At 38.9% G+C, this 16,350-nt stretch overlaps 1 non-coding gene across 1 annotated transcript; it reads right to left on the reverse strand.

Moving 5' to 3' along the window:
- Positions 1-15,707: 15,707 nt before the first annotated feature.
- LOC142444253 (small nucleolar RNA SNORA47) lies at positions 15,708-15,845 on the reverse strand. The gene has a single exon (XR_012783898.1). It is a non-coding gene; the product is annotated as a small nucleolar RNA SNORA47 (small nucleolar RNA).
- Positions 15,846-16,350: the final 505 nt, after the last annotated feature.

A 16,350-nucleotide genomic window follows, 5' to 3' on the forward strand; every position in this document is an offset into this window, starting at 1 on the left:
AACCAGCCTAACACACAGGGGAAAAGAGAAAATAACGTTATTGTATGACTCAAATGACACTGATTAGACAGTGAGGGGTGAGGATTCCCAGAGGAACTCCAGTGAGAATTATTTAGAGAATATTCTGAAAACTCCAGAACTTACTAAGAAAAAAGTCTAACTGACTAACTTGACAAGATCATGCTTTGATAATCACTAAACAATTATTAGATCTCTCAAGCATTGTTATTATTCATCACAAAGTCTGAGTTAAACACCTTGTTAATCTATGTATATATAGGGAGAGGGCAGTATGAGTAAGTATTTTTCTGAGCGTATGCAGTAAGAAGAAAAACGGGAAGAGGCTTGTAGATTTTCTGAAGTGTTGTGACTTACTGACTTTTGAATGACAGCTCAAAAGGAGCTATTAAAAAAAAAGCAAATTGGATTCTGGCCTGTATTTCTCTCAGAGACTTCTGTTTATGCCAAGCACCTAGATTTTTAAGTTTCCTTTGCAGAACAAAGACATGAAGGAAATGAAGTTAAAGTCAAAAGAATAAAGATTGAGTATATTAAGCAAAGAGATGAGAGGATTCCTACTAGTTTAGACAACCATTGAGATGGACATCTGGCTGGAATATGTCCATCTATGGCTAGACTAGGCTTGATGGACATATGGCTTTGTGGGGGGCTGCTGGAGAGAAAAACAAGAGAGAACTAGAGAGGGTAATTTTATATGTTCTTATGTAGACAATCAAAAGGCATGAGGCTTTTTAGAAAGTATCAAGTAGAGGGTCCTGATTTTTGATTAAAGAAGTGATAATATAGGAGTCACGATTTAGTAGTCTATCCATTTGCCAGAAGAACCTAGGAGTGGGGGGGGGACTCAGTGGAGTCAAGGGTGGAGAAAAGGAGACAGTGATGGATATTAGCACAAAAGCCCAGGTGAAACATGGTGGTGATACCTTAGACAACAGCAGTCTTAGCAGAAGTGGTGAAAGTGATGACGTGGTCAGCTCTACATATATGCTCTAGTCACATGCTGTTACATCATTAAACCACTAAGCCAACCCTACGGAGAATTGTGTTAAAATAGACAAGAGAAAGTTGCTAAGAAGTGGAACAGCTCACAGTCTTAAAATATACCTTATCCCTGCAATTTAACCTTTTGTTAATAATGATTGAGTCATCAGCCTATGCTTAACTTCTATGGCCGTACTGGAAAGGAATACTTTTGATTTCATTGAAACGGATTCCATTTACAAGCATGAACGTAATATGAAGGGGGGGGGGTAATCTTTGTACTGCTCTAGAGTGTCAAAAGAAATAAAACGAGACTCAAGTGAGGTTTGACATCTGACCTCCTCTATCTTCACAAGGGAGAAGGAAAGTCACTGTCATTAGTATCTGCTGCCCACGGTTGATTCCCAGGAGACGGAGATCAGACGCCTCCATTTCCCATTCTGACGCCAGCCCTCTCACTCATGGCCCTCTCCTCCTGTGGCTGGGTTTAATCATTCACTGCAATGGCCACACAGAACTCATGGACCAAGCTCACTCTTATGGAGTTTATTAGGGAAGTTTACAAATTACAATTTAGCTGAGAAATGGTCAGGACATGGTTGTTCAGACAGGATAGTCTGTTCTCTCCCATGCCCATAAGCAGGCCTCTCTCTGGCCCTTGGCCATTGCATGTGTCCGCTGCCCTGCTCAAATCGTGTCGCAACGCTCCTTCGGAGCTGCTAATAAATGTCAAAGGATGTGTATTCCACTACCAGCCTCAGCCAAAGGCACTCGGCTCTGTGAGGTAATTAATTACCCAGAGGCATCCCACTCCACAAACCAGCATCCTACTAAAAAGCGCTCAGCTTTAATTTTCCTGAGGGATGGGACGTCCACTGTTGTGTCTCGTGCTCTAGCTCCTACTTCTACTGTTGCTCGTCAGTCACTCCTTCCTATCAATGCTGCGCCCTAGATGCAGACTATTCAATGTGCCCCGATCTCAGGGCCCACAGTGAAAGCTCCACCCACGACACTCCTCTGCCAATAGAGAAATCCCCTACCTGCTCCTGAGATCACATATTCGGATGTCACTCACAAGGAAAGCTAACAATCACTAACAGCAGAGCTATATCATACCATCAGTAGCTTCCCCCACCTTTTAACACAGCCTCATCAGGAAAATAAAGGCCCTGGTTCTGAGAAACAAAGGCGATGGTTAGAAGAGCCATAGGCACAGGGGAAGGGGGGTCCGGTCTGGGTGGGGAAGAGTCAAATGCATTTTATAGATACTACTTTTATTATGTCCTTAAAAGGAAAAGACAACTTATCCAGACAAAGAAGACTGTCAGCATGAGATCATAATGTAAAAAGGATTTAGGGCCAATTGTAGGGAAAAATTGGAAATCATCACAAACTCATGACTGGTGACAGAACAATTCATCACTGTGGCAAGCAAGATTCCAGAAGTGAGGAATGACTCACGATTTGGATGCAACTCAAGTCCACAATGGTGTATTAGAAAAGGACAACAGAAAGGGGGGTGAAGGGAGACGTCGGGCAGCGTAAGATATGACAAAATTATAATTTATAAATTTTCGAGGGCTCATGAGGGAGGAGGGAGCAGGAAGGGAGAGGGAAACATAAGGAGCTGATGGCAGGGGCTAAAGTGGAGAGCAAATGTCTTGAGAATGATAAGGGCAATGAATGTACAAATGTGCTTTACACAATTGATGTGGGTATGGATTGTGATAAGAGTTGTATGAGCCCCTAATAAAATGCTTTTTTTAAAAGGGTACAGCATTGTTTCTGGGACCCTTTGCCCATCTGGCTACTTAATGATCTGGGTCTGACTCCTGATTTGGGGGGCCTGACACTCCAGTTTCCAATAAGGGCATGCTCAGGCAAATCTCCAGCTGGCAAGACTGCCCCTCCCTGGGATGGCTAAGGGAGTTGTAATCTACTTTCAAACACACTATGCCTGAGGACAAAGCTTTTTACATTGCTGGTGAATGGTCAAAATGAACTCAAATGGAGGCTGAATTTATGTCAAGGATGAAAATAGGTAAACGACCTCGCTGTAAACTACGGCCTTCAGCAAACCAAGTGCTGAGAATGTAAGCTGTAACAGTGTTAACCATTTTGAAAGTTGAATATGAGACAGTCATCAGTTTGTAGCTGGAAGGATAAATCTATTCATTTCTCAGAAGACCTCTTAGCCAGTGAAAGGTAAGTGCTTTGGGCTTTTGTAATAATTCACTGTGGTAAATCAAGTAACTTGAAATAAAAAATTTTAAAATCCTTGTAATAAATCTTCATTCAGAGCTGGGAAAATGAGGCTAATATGATAAACATCTTTAGAAACACATCACAGCTACTTAAGAACTAGATTAGACCACAGATTCCCTGGATTTTTTTGTCTAATATTATTTAGTCTAAAGATCTTTCTCAGCAACAAAAAATTCACAATGAAATCTTCCTTTACTGAAGTCTTTTTAAAATATAACAGAGTGCAAGAGATCATACTTGAGTGCTTAGTACATTTGGTTGCTAACTGAAAGGTTGGAAGAAAACTCCTTTCCTCTCAAAGGCACCTGCCAAAATGCCTGGGGTTTACTTCCTAACAACCAGGCTTTGGAAATCCGATTGAGCACAGTTCCCCTCTGACACATTGGGCCACCATGATCTGGGTTTGGCGATCCGCTAGCGGGGAGGAGAGGGAGAGGCTCTAATTCTTCCATATGAACTGCTGCTCTTCCTCGTGACCTCTGGACCTGGGACATGAGCCCTCAGAAAAACGGAGCTCCCACTCATCTCTCTCTGTGATTCTAATGTGACATCCCCAACTGAGGAAGGGTGGGGTGTGCTTGTATATTTTGGTAGTTCAGACTATGATTTCCTATAGACAGATACAATCTGCTCATTAAATATATATATATCGATATTGAGGATACATTATTCCAAGCCTGAACCAGGGACTGAACAAAATTGAATATGAAGTGACCTCTTCCCTAGAGGAGCCTGCAGTCTGGTGGCTTTTGTCTTATTTGTTTCTGAGTCCTTGGCACCCTTGGGAGAAGGGGCATGTGGCAGCAGCGACTCGTGCAATTTGTGCCAGTTGCTAGGTTTTCATATGTCAACTTTGACCTTCACAATCTTCTCTAGAGATAATATTATCCTCATTTCACCAATGACAGATATGGGAGTCAATAAACTGGGTTAGCCAGGTCTCTTCATTAGAAAATAGAAAATTAATTATTCAAATTCAAGTCTGACTTCAAGTCCATGAGCTCGCACCTAATTAGGCTTTTACTAGACATAGAGTATCCAAGTTTGCTGAAAGATAAACTAAAATAATAAACAATAAAAAAGAGAAAAGCGTGTATTATTTACTGATCTAAAAACTGGAGTTCATTCTCAGCCATCCACTGTGTGCACGTCAATCTTGACCTTGTCATTTTGCACTCAAGGTGACCACAACCACTTAGTGTATCTGTCCAGCTGTTTATTGTTCAGAAATAAAATCCATCACAAATTTATTTTAATATTAAACTGGCTACCTGCGTCTACCTAATTAGGAAGGTTAAATATCAGGAAGTTTCAAACATTTCATGGAAAAGTTCCATTATATTTTAATGTCATTTTTCTATGAACTTTTTGAAGTCTCCTTATGAAAGTAAGAAGAAATCCCTAATTAAGTATCTGTGCCTGAGACCTGTTCTGCTTCTCAAAAAAAACCTTCCTTTTTGGCACTCTCTGTTTCACAAGGACAAGCATTATAACACTAAATCATATATTGCAATTTAAATATCATTTAAAGAAAATCACACATTTTCCAATATTTGCTCTAAATGGACTGTCAGCAGCAAGATGAGCAGTTCAATCCACCAGCCAATAAGCAACAGAAAAATCTGCTTCCCCAAAAGATTCAGAGCCTTATAAGCCCTATATAGATAGGGTCACTATGCATTGAAATCAACTTGATGACAATGGATACATGAGGATGGGACATGTTGGTAAATTAGAAAAGTGATCTATTTATAGGGGTCTTGGAAGACCAATGTTCCTTCTTAGTGAGAATGGCAGGTTCCACTAGTTTATTTTGTACACTTCATCAGAAAAGGCCAATTAGCAGAGAAGAACATAATGTTTGATCAGATGAGGATGTCAGCAAAAATAAGAGGGACCACCAAAGAATGATACGTATTGCCAAAGTAACCGTATGCTTCATGTTACATAATGCCACTATGTATCAGAGTCGACTTAACGATAACTAAAAATAACAGCAGGAAAAATACCCAAATAGAAGTCAACAGCCTACTGATTGTTGATCATACATCTCCAGTGACATCTATCCTGTGACCATGGTCTTACATACCTTCCGGCAAAAGGAGGTTTTTAGTCTTCATTTTATAGAAGCACACTGAAGCAGAGCATGAGACCAAACTGAGTTACCAAACTGAGACCAAGGTCTTTTCTACTAGATCACATTGCTTACTTGTATAATTTTGTTGAAAGAATTACGACTGCAGCTCTTCATATTTTAAATGCAGCTCTTCATATTTTAAATGTAAAAAACAACAAATGTCAATATTTATAATTTCCCGAAGCTAGCTCTTGGATCCGTGGGCTGGCAAAAGACTGCTTCATGACATTTTGATCTATGAGACAATCGAAACTATTTCTTCAGTCTCGCTCTACTCTAGAACAATTTGTACCATTTTTCAGCGGTTCTGTGTTCACTATATATATAATGTGTAGTAATTTTATTAGCTATCTACATTGTCTATTGGAAGCACCATATCTTATGATAATTTTTCTTCATCAGAACCACCAAGACCAGCTGCTATGCTATCCTATCGAAATGGACTTATGTTTAAGGTCTTCCAATGAAACTCATGGAATTTTTTACTGGAAAATTATTGAAGCTTAATTCATAGAATATAACCAGAAATATAAAAGGCTTTTATTCTCCAGCAAGATTATTTTGAGTTACAATGAGGATTGACCCTAAAGAAACAGAAGGGGGTTTAAAGAGTTCATAGAAAAAGTCCATTACGCGTTCATTCTATGCTTCCATTCAATTTTTAAAAGTTCCTTGCATTAACATAACTTTAGTGTCTATAATTACATTTTTTTCTGTTCTGTCTCATATATGGGGGGTTATATTTTCCATGGAACCAGCACTTACTTTTCTTCAAGTTAAAATACATTCTATCCCATTGTAGACTCTTTACAAAAACATTGTTGAAATATTGTAGAAAAATAAAATACTTAGGATCAAATAGGAATATCGTCCATAAACTTCCACTTTGGCTTAATTGAGTAGAGGGCACACTCAAGGCTGGCAAACAACATGAAGTGGCATGAAAGAGATCTTGGAAGGGGCTATATTTCAATCAAATAAGGATCTAGAGCAATGCGGTGAAATACTAGAAAATTTAACTCCATTGAATCTAAATATATTACCTGCCACATAGGGAAAAAGCATCAGAAGTAGCTATTACTTTCTAACAAGTTTTATGTAAGGCATGCTGCCTTTAATTATTATCGTAGGGGACTTCAGCTGGTCTGTATCCAAGTTCTGGTATTTTTAGGTCCATTTTAAATATCCCTCCTACATGCACTTCCCTATTAATGAGTATAGTACTTAAACATTTCATTGGTAAAGCATCGATAGTAATCTTTTCTTTCCTTCTATATGTAAGTATTTTCAGCAGTTTTTGCTATCCTTTTTTAGCACAGACGATTTTGTGCTAAATTGCATGGTGTATGTCTAGGCTAGACCAAGAGTAGGCATCAAAATTCAGTCTGCTTACTACTGGATGTTTTGACCCTAAGTTCTATGTGTTAGTTTGCTCATTCCTGTTTTACCCTCAGAAAGTAATTAGAGAAAACATGTGCATCGTGGTGGGGATTACATGAGAAAAGCCCTTGGTCTGCAGAGATAACACTCAAAACAAAAGGTTACCAATTACTATGAATTGAACCAAGCCCACAATGTAACACAGTGCTACTCCTAATTTATTGTGTGATTTTACACCCTATACCTTACACGGAAGGAGTTCATAGAGGTTTTAGATGAGCTGCTAAGAATCATCTTTCATGGCTTTTCAGGGAGTGATTAGCACTTTTTCTGGTGTTACTCTTTTTGTGTAGGAAGCAGAGTTCACCTGGAAATCTCTAATATTCCTCTGTATCTAGAACATGCCAATGAGCTTGGATCCGTCATACAGCACCAAAAGCAAACTATGAGCAGAGTCTTTGTCTTAGAATCAGAGCCCTGTTCTATGACACTGTGAAAATGCTGAGATCCAGGACTCTCCATCTGCTCTGTCAACTGTAACGTGTCCTTACATGAGAGCTTCGTTTTCCCAAGAAAATCAAGAATCTACTCAGTCTTAGTGTCTTTATTTTGCTCATCATTGCCCTTGCAAAATAGGATCTGGGACTTTCTTTCGCATAGTCAAAAATTCTACTAAATTAGGTGTCCTTCAAAAAGTTTTTCTGAAAATTAAATTTTGACAACTCTCCTGGTACAAAAGGTACAGTGCACAGGCAACTTTTAATGGGCATGTTTTTAATCCAAATGTATAATATTCATAAACTGATAGGAGATTATATGAAATAGTGGACAACCCTAAGGAATAAATTCCAGTATAAATTCTTGAAATATGAATTTAGAAGACACAAATGGAAAGTGACTAAAATTCAGTCAAGCAATCTGAAGAATGGCAAGTTATTCAGCAACGGTGGCGAACAAAGATGCCATTTGGGTAATGGAGTAGGCGTGGCAGGCAAGAGTCAAGGTCAAAAAGTATTACAAAGCATAATAAGGAATTAAGATGGTGCAAAGCATGTTCTTCCTAGCCTGACTGCACATCAAAGCCATCTGACTAGCTGTTTTTTTTTTAATATAAAATAAAACAAAATTTCCTGGGCATGGCGGACTGTTGCCACCAGATAACGAGCATGGGAAGGTCTCCTCAGCCCTTATCAGAGAAGTTCCACAGGGAGGGATATCCTGTACTTCCTGGCAGCAATAAGATAAACTTAAAAGCTAAGTAGACCAAAGGTTCTAAACGTGGGAGAGCGGCAACACCTGCAGAGATTCCCTTTTCCCATTTACCATGGCTCAAGCCACTTCTTTGCATCCTATTCCTTCCCAGCAAAGCTGGCTTTTCCTGGCCTCTGATGCAATGCAGACAGCCAAACCTCTGGCCTTGCTCACTTCTGGGATCCCTTTATGGATATCAGACTGTGTGGGAAGATATTCTCAGAACCAAAGCTATACTTTGTGCCACTTTTTGCTTCCTACATCTTTCCTGTTTTTCTCTCCACCCTCTGCCCTGCATGCCCTTCCTTCCCCCATGAGAAAAAAAATCAGACACACAATAACACTACCAAAGGAGCAGGAATCCTCACCTACTTTCTTTGTTTATTCTTCTTGATTTTATACTTTTTTTCTCTTAAAATACTTAAAAGTTTTCATCCTTTTTCTTGTCTAATGTGACACCAACCTCCGGAGACTGTACATTCTGCTTAGGCAAAGACAGGCAGGCCTGTAGACTCAGGCATACCCACCCAGAGGAGGATTTCCTTTTTCTTTTTTCTTTTTCTTCTGAGTGCACAGACAAGCCCACGTTCATACTGCCATAGCAACAGAATTTGAGTGCTCATGCTCAAGCAAAACCCTAGTCTTTTGTTTCTTTTTATTATACTTCTTTTGTCTGCGCAGCCACTTTTCGTTTTTTACCTCTTCTTCTCCCAGTCTTTTTCCTGATTTTTTAACTTCTTACCCTTGTCCCCTTTTCATTCCTTCCCTCTCTTTTTTGGTCTTTTCTTCTTAAATTATACTTCTTTTAATAAACATATTTTACATAAATCCTTTTTTTGTTTAAATGTTTTCTTATGCTTTTAGTGCGCCCCATTGATTATTTATTTCTCCTCTCTTTTTCCTCATGAAATATATTTCCCTAAAACCTATTAGTTCTAATTATGCCTTTTAAAACACATTTCCCCATTATTTTTATAAATCTGTTCACCAATATGGAGAGCTACTTATTATTATTACTATTACTTTTATCTTATTATCTCTCCTCGCCCTCCACACACTTCTTTCACATATCCACCTCTCTCCCCATTTCTCCTTTTTATCACCAAATGTTTTCCAGTTTTTATTAAACTCTCCCATATCACTCTACAGAGCCTACACTATAGGGACTACACTATACACTACACAACCCAGAAGTTCACAACACTAGTAGTTGCACCACGATGTCAGGAAACAGCAGTCAATGGCACAACACAAAACAAAACAAAAGCAAGAACAGACACCAATGACTGAAAATCACTCAATCCTAATGGAGTACTCTTAAAAAGAGGCTCTGGAAATACCAGAAACAGAATGTATGGTCCCTTCCAGATATGTGGAGAACACTAATTAGGACAATGGAAGAAAAATGAGGACCTTTAACCCAAAAGAAATCCCAGAAGATAAACAATGAGATAACAGAATTGGGCAGCATAGTAAAAGACTTGAGGAATAGGATAGAAGAAAAAAATAATGAAACAGAAGACAGTCTGAATGCAATCTACAAGAGAAACATTGTTTTTCAAGTAAATAAAAAATTCTGAAAGAAAAAAATCCCTACCAAGCAAGAATCTTATGTGGAGCAAAATTATCCCTCAAATACAAAGGGAAAATATAGGTATTTCCAGACAAGGAAAAACTAAAGGAATTCATAAAAGCAAGACAATCAATGGACAGCCAGCATTACAAAAAATACCGATCATAGTACTATAAGCAAAGAAGCAAATACAACAGTAGACTTATCAGAGAGCATTAAACAATACATCACCATCCAGAAACAAATAAATAAAAGCAGCACTCAAAATACAAATATAAAACAGTATGAAAATAAAGGAAGAACAAAGACACCAATAAAACCATAACACACATAAAAAGGAAAAGAAACCAAACACAAACACAATTTTGATAGATAACAACAAACCCATATATATCAATACAGATACTGAATGTCCGTGGTTTAAACACACTATTCAAAAGGCAGAGAGAAGCAGACTCGATTAGAAAAGAAGGCCCATCTTTATAGTGCTTACAAGATTCACACCTTAAACTCAAACACAAAAATAGACAAAAAATAGAAGCATGGTGAATAATCTACGAAACAAAGGCAAACATAAAAAGCAAGGACTGGCAATATTAATATCTAATAAAGTAGACTTAATGGTAAATAACATAATGAGAGATAAAAAATGGACACTACATAATAATCAAAGAAACAATGTACCAAGAACATACAAATTTAATAAATATATACACACCCAATGAAAGACCATAAAATACATCAATCACAATTGAAAACAGAAATAAATGGCTTGATAATAATAGTAGGAGGCTTCAACATTGCCCTCAAGGAAAAACAGATCATCAGGGAAGAAACTCAATACAGAAAGAGAAGAACTATAAACCACAATCAACCAGCTAGACCTAGATAAATACAAAGCTCTCCACTCAATAACAATACGGTATATACATTCTACCCAAGGACACATGGTACATACTCTAGACTAAATGACATGTTAAGCCACAAAGCAAATCTCATCAAGTTGATATCCTACAGTCAATTTTATCAGCTCACAAGGTTATAAAACTGGAAATCAACAATGAAAAGAAGAGGAAAATAAAGACAAATACATGGAGACTGAGCAAAATACTACTTAAAGATGACTGGGCAATAGATCAAATAAGGGATGAGATTAAACGTAGATAACTGTGAGAGAACCTCCTTAAAGGAAAGAAAGCCACAGTGACCTAGAAGAGTAAAGACTAACAGAATAACACCTGGGAGACCTTTTTGGATGATAGGGCATGACTCAGAATTAGAAGAAGCAGCTGCAAATATCAATTAAGAATTGGAACTTGGAATGAACAAAGTACGAACCTAGGAAAATTAAAATCATTAAAAATGACATGGAACACATAGAGATTGATATTCTAGACATTAGTGAGTTGAAATGGATGGGCATGGGCCTTTTGAATCAGAAAACCATTTGGTTTGACCTTCCAGGAATGACATAATCAAGAGGAATGGCACTGCATGTATGGTCGAAAAACACATTCAAGAATTACCATAAAGCCCAATGCTGTCTGTGATTGGATACTTGTTATCCACATACGAGGAAATACAAAGCAAGCATCCTTTATTCAAATTTATGCACCAACCACTAAAACTATTGATGTAAAAATTGAAGAATTCTACCAAAATCTATCTTTGTTCTGAAATTGATCAAACATGCAATCAAGAGGCACTGATAATTATTGGCTGTTGGAGAGCAAGGAACAGTATTAAAAGAATATGGGAAGAATATATAAAGTTACTGTACCAAAAAGAAGTTCACATTCAACAACTTCAAAAAGTAGCATATGAGAAAGAACCAATGGTATTTGTATTAGGCAACATTCTCTAGAGAAACAAAAGCAGGACACTTATGATTTTGTGTGTGTATATACATGTTTATACAGTGAGAAGGAATATAGTATCAAATAGTCCCCATAGTAGTACAGAGGGCTTAGTTCAACTCACTTCGTGGGAACAGTTAATATACTGGAACGTCTTTAACTCCTGTGAGCTGCTGGGTCCAAGATCAAGGAAGCAGACAGTGGAATATTCCTTTAGGCAAGGCAGGCAGAGTCTGCCCAGAGGCAAAAGGCAGCAACCCAATGGGATCTTCAACTCAAGAACAGTGACAGGATCCAGCAGCCTCAAATTCAAGCAATGTACACACCAGAAGCATGGCAAAGAAGGCCTTGAAGTAGCCTCAAGCTCTAGTGACATGATCCATGGCTGGCTTGGACCATAGGTAGTGTAGCACACAGTTTGCGGCACAGAACTAGCTAAAGTGGCAGCACTCTTGTCTGATCACCAGGAAGTAAGAGAGATATGGGATGCTGACAGTCTTCATCTACGTTATCACCCAATCAAGCTGTGACCTGATAGAACTGTCCCATGTCCCTATTGGCCTAGTTGGCACAATAAACCTAAATACACTGAAGGAAGGAACTGTAGGAAGAAGTTCTAGCTGAACTGAAAGCATTAGCCAAAAAAAAAAAAAGTCTCCAGGAATTGATGGAATCAATTGAAATGTTTCAAGAAGCTGATGGAGCACTGGAAGCACTCCCTTGTCTATGACAGGACATTTGAGAGCGTATTTGCTCAACTGACAAAGAGATCCATAATTGTACCCATTCAAAAGAACAAGAGTTATCAATGCGGAGTGTGCATGAATCAGCGTAAAGATCAAGGCTTATAGTCTTCAGTATAGATTACAACTCAATGCTAAGAAAGCCAAAATCCTTTCAATTGGACCAATAGGTTACATCATAATAAATGGAAAATAGATTGAAGTTGCAAGGATTTCACCTTGCTTGGATAAATAATCAGTGTTCAAGAAAGCAGAAGTCAAGAGATCAAATGACACATTGCATTACATAAATCACAAAAGTTCTTTAAAGTGTTAAGAAACAAGGATGTTGCTTTGAAGACTAAGGTACACCTGACTCAAGTCAAGAATTTCTGATGCTTCACATGTATGTGAAAGCTAGACATTGAATAAGACTAACAAAGAAAAATCAAGGCATTTAAATCATGGTTTTGATGAAGAATATTGAAAGTACCATGGACTGCCAAAAGAACCAACAATATGTCTTTGAAGAAGTTCAGTCAGAATACTCTTTGGAGGTAAGGATGAGGAGACTTCATTATATATATGCAAGAGAGAGCTTTATATATTTTTTAAACCCCCAACTAGGGGCTCATACAACTCCCATCACAATCCACACATATACACACATCAACTGTACAAAGCACATCTGTACATTCTTTGCCCCAATCATCCTCCTTTTTTTTTCCTTCCTCCTTTCTTTAACACTCCATTAGGGGCTCACACAACTCCCATCACAATCCACACATACACACACACCAACCGTACAAAGCACATCCATACATTCCCCACCCCAATCATTCTCAAAGCACCTGCTCTCCACCCAAGCCCTCGGCATCAGGTCCTCTCCCCTTCCTCCCCGCCCCCCCCCACCGCGCCCCCAGCAATCCATACATTGTAATTCTGTCATATCCCACCACATCCGGAGTCTCCCCTCCCTCCACTCTCCGCCGTCCATCTCCCAGGGAGGAGGCCATATGTGGATTCTTGCAATCAGTTCCCCCTTTCCAACCCACTCACCCTCCACTCTCCCAGCATCGCCCCTCACACCCTTGGTCCTGAAAGTATCATCCACCCTGGATTCCCTGTGCCTCCAGCCCCAATATGTACCAGTGTACAAGCTTTGCCCTATCCAGCCCTGCAAGGTAGACTTCGGATCATGGTAGTTGGGGGGAGGAAGCATCCAGGTTCTGGGGAAAAGCTGTGTTCTTCATCAGTACTACCTTGAACCCTGACTGACGCATCTCCTCTCCTAAACCCCTCTGTGAGGGGATCTCCAGTGGCCAACACTTGAGCCTTGGGTCTCCACTCTGCACTTCCCCCTTCATTCAATATGGTATATATATATATATATATATATATATATATATATATATATATATATATATATATATACATACACACACATATATATACATACACACACATATATATACATATACATATATATATCTCTCTCTTTTTTTGCATGATGCCTTATACCTGGTTCCTTTGGCACCTCGTGATCACACTGGCTGGTGTGCTTCTTCCATGTGGGCTTTTTTGCTTCTGAGCTAGATGGCCGCTTGTTCACCTTCAAGCCTTTAAGACCCCAGACACTATCTCTTTTGATAGCCGGGCACCATCAGCTTTCTTCACCACATTTGCTTATGTACCCATTTGTCTTCAGCGATCCTATCATGGAGGTGTGCAGCCAATGATATGATTTTTTGTTCTTTGATGCCTGATAACTGATCCCTTCGGGACCACTCGATCACACAGGCTGGTGTGTTCTTCCATGTGGACGTTGTTGCCTCTGAGCTAGATGGCCGCTTGTTTATCTTCAAGCCTTTAAGACCCCAGTCACTATCTCTTTTGATAGCTGGGCACCATCAGCTTTCTTCACCACATTTGCTTGTTCACCCACTTTGGCTTCAGAAGTTGTGTCAGGAGAGTGAGCATCATAGAGTTCCAATTTAATAAAAAAAAGTATTCATGCATTGAGGGAGTGTTTGAGTAGAGGCCCAAGGTCCTTCCGCCACCTTAATACTTAACCTATAAATATAGACACATAGATCTATTTCCCCACCCTCCTATGTATATTTGCATGTACATGTCTTTGTCTAGACCTCCATAAATGCCCTTTGACTCCTAGCTCTTTCCTCCATCTCTCTTGACTTTCCTCCTGCCCCACTACCATGCTCCATCACCAACTGGGCTACAGTTATACCTCTTCTCTACGTAACCTTACCCTAGATGAGAGAGCTTTATATTAAGGAGCAATTGTGCATCAATGAAACAACCCAGACAAGATCAAGTCTATAAATCCAAACTAGGCATAGGTCAGAAACTGGTCCATAAATCCCTCCTAAGACTCACACAGTCACAAATAATGATGTAGAATGCAGGAAGATACAGGCCAGTGATGCAAAGTCTTGTACATCCAATGGCAGTGGTCGCATCTCCAGTGCTCTGGCTGCCATCATGTTGGCTTGAAGTACCTTATCAATATGAAGGTGGAAGCAGAGAGAGAGAAAGGAAGTTCCCAGGATCCTCCTCATGAAATGGCCACACCCACAACAAGGCCTCATCAGGTTGTGATTTGAATGATAGGCTAAACTCCATCCCTTCACACTTAATATCTTCAAATTGAGATGAGATTGTATAACAACCACAATATCTTTATCTAAAACAACTGGGAATAGAAATATCAGGAGACCCAGCAAATGCCTATCTTGGGCATAACCCTGAAAGAAGTATGAGACAGGACATGAACAGACATATGTTTTCCCATGTATATTGCAATACATTTCACAATAGCAAGAAGCTAGAAACAGCCCAAATGCCAATTAATAGAAAAATTAATAAAGAAATTGTGGTGCATACACACACGGAATACTATGCTTCCTTAAAACTCAACTATGAAACCAAGAAACACCTCATGACTTGGGTGAGTAAAGTTAGTCTATCACAAGAGGGAAAATACTGTATGAATCTACTACTATCAGGATAAACACTGGATGATGCCCAGCTATCAGAAAGAATAGCATCTGGGGTCTAAGGTTTATCTTTAAACAATAATAAAAGGCATATAAGTGAGGCATCAACAAAGTCCACATGGAAGAAGTACACCAGTCTATGTGATCGAAGGATTGTAAATAATATAATCCAAATCTAAAGGAGGGAATTGTATCAGAGCTTAACTTCAGAACACCTGTTTTGAAAAAGATTACGGATGGCAGTCGAAGCCCGAAACTCATTTGCACTTGATCTCACGCAGATTAAGACTACGATGAACCCCCTCTGACCATTGTACAGAGATGTGAATAGGCTTGCTATCAGAGCGTTGTAAATTGGATTATAGGAAATGTAATTCAGTTGAGATTAACATGTCATTTGATCGCCCACAGACTCACTTTAAACTTAGTTTCGGTTTTTAATATTTTCTTTCATTTTGACTGAGGTCTTGTTCTATTTTGTTTTGTCCTTTTCTCTTTTTTGTTACAATGTTGGCCAGGAGGGCACTGTACCTCTGAAGGTGACAGAGGGGCATCCTCTGGCCTGGCGACCCTTCCCTGTTGGAGGCCTTAACGAGTGGACAGCAACATGGTACAGAGCTGCTTCACCTTCGCGGTCCTCCATTTGTTTTGTCCTCTTGGTAGGTTTTTTGTTGCTTGCATGGCTTACTTGCCTCCTGTTTGCCCTTCGTATAATTTTCTGTTTATGAAATCCAGGATAGGTGTACGCAATGGTGGGATTCAAATAATTTAACAACTGTGTCACTTCCCTAATGACAGTTTTAAAAAATATTATTTTATTGAGGGCTCTTATAACAATCCATACATCAATTGTATCAAGTATAACTGCACATATGGTGCCATCATTATTTTCTAAACATTTACTTTCTATTTGAGCCCTTGGTATCAGCTCCTCTTTTTAAGTTTTTAAAAAGGATATATCAAAAGATAATTTATTATTTCATACACTTAATGCTTTAATAAGAATAATCAAAGAGGTACAAAAAACTGGATTGTGTTATAAGAGCTTTAAAATATCAATGAAAAATATTGACTAATATCTGACCTAATAAAACTGTTATTTAAAATATTTACATATTGTTTCTTGATTAGCATTCTTTTTTTCATA

The sequence above is a fragment of the Tenrec ecaudatus genome, chromosome 3 (genome assembly GCF_050624435.1).
Source record: "Tenrec ecaudatus isolate mTenEca1 chromosome 3, mTenEca1.hap1, whole genome shotgun sequence".
Taxonomy (NCBI): domain Eukaryota; kingdom Metazoa; phylum Chordata; class Mammalia; order Afrosoricida; family Tenrecidae; genus Tenrec; species Tenrec ecaudatus.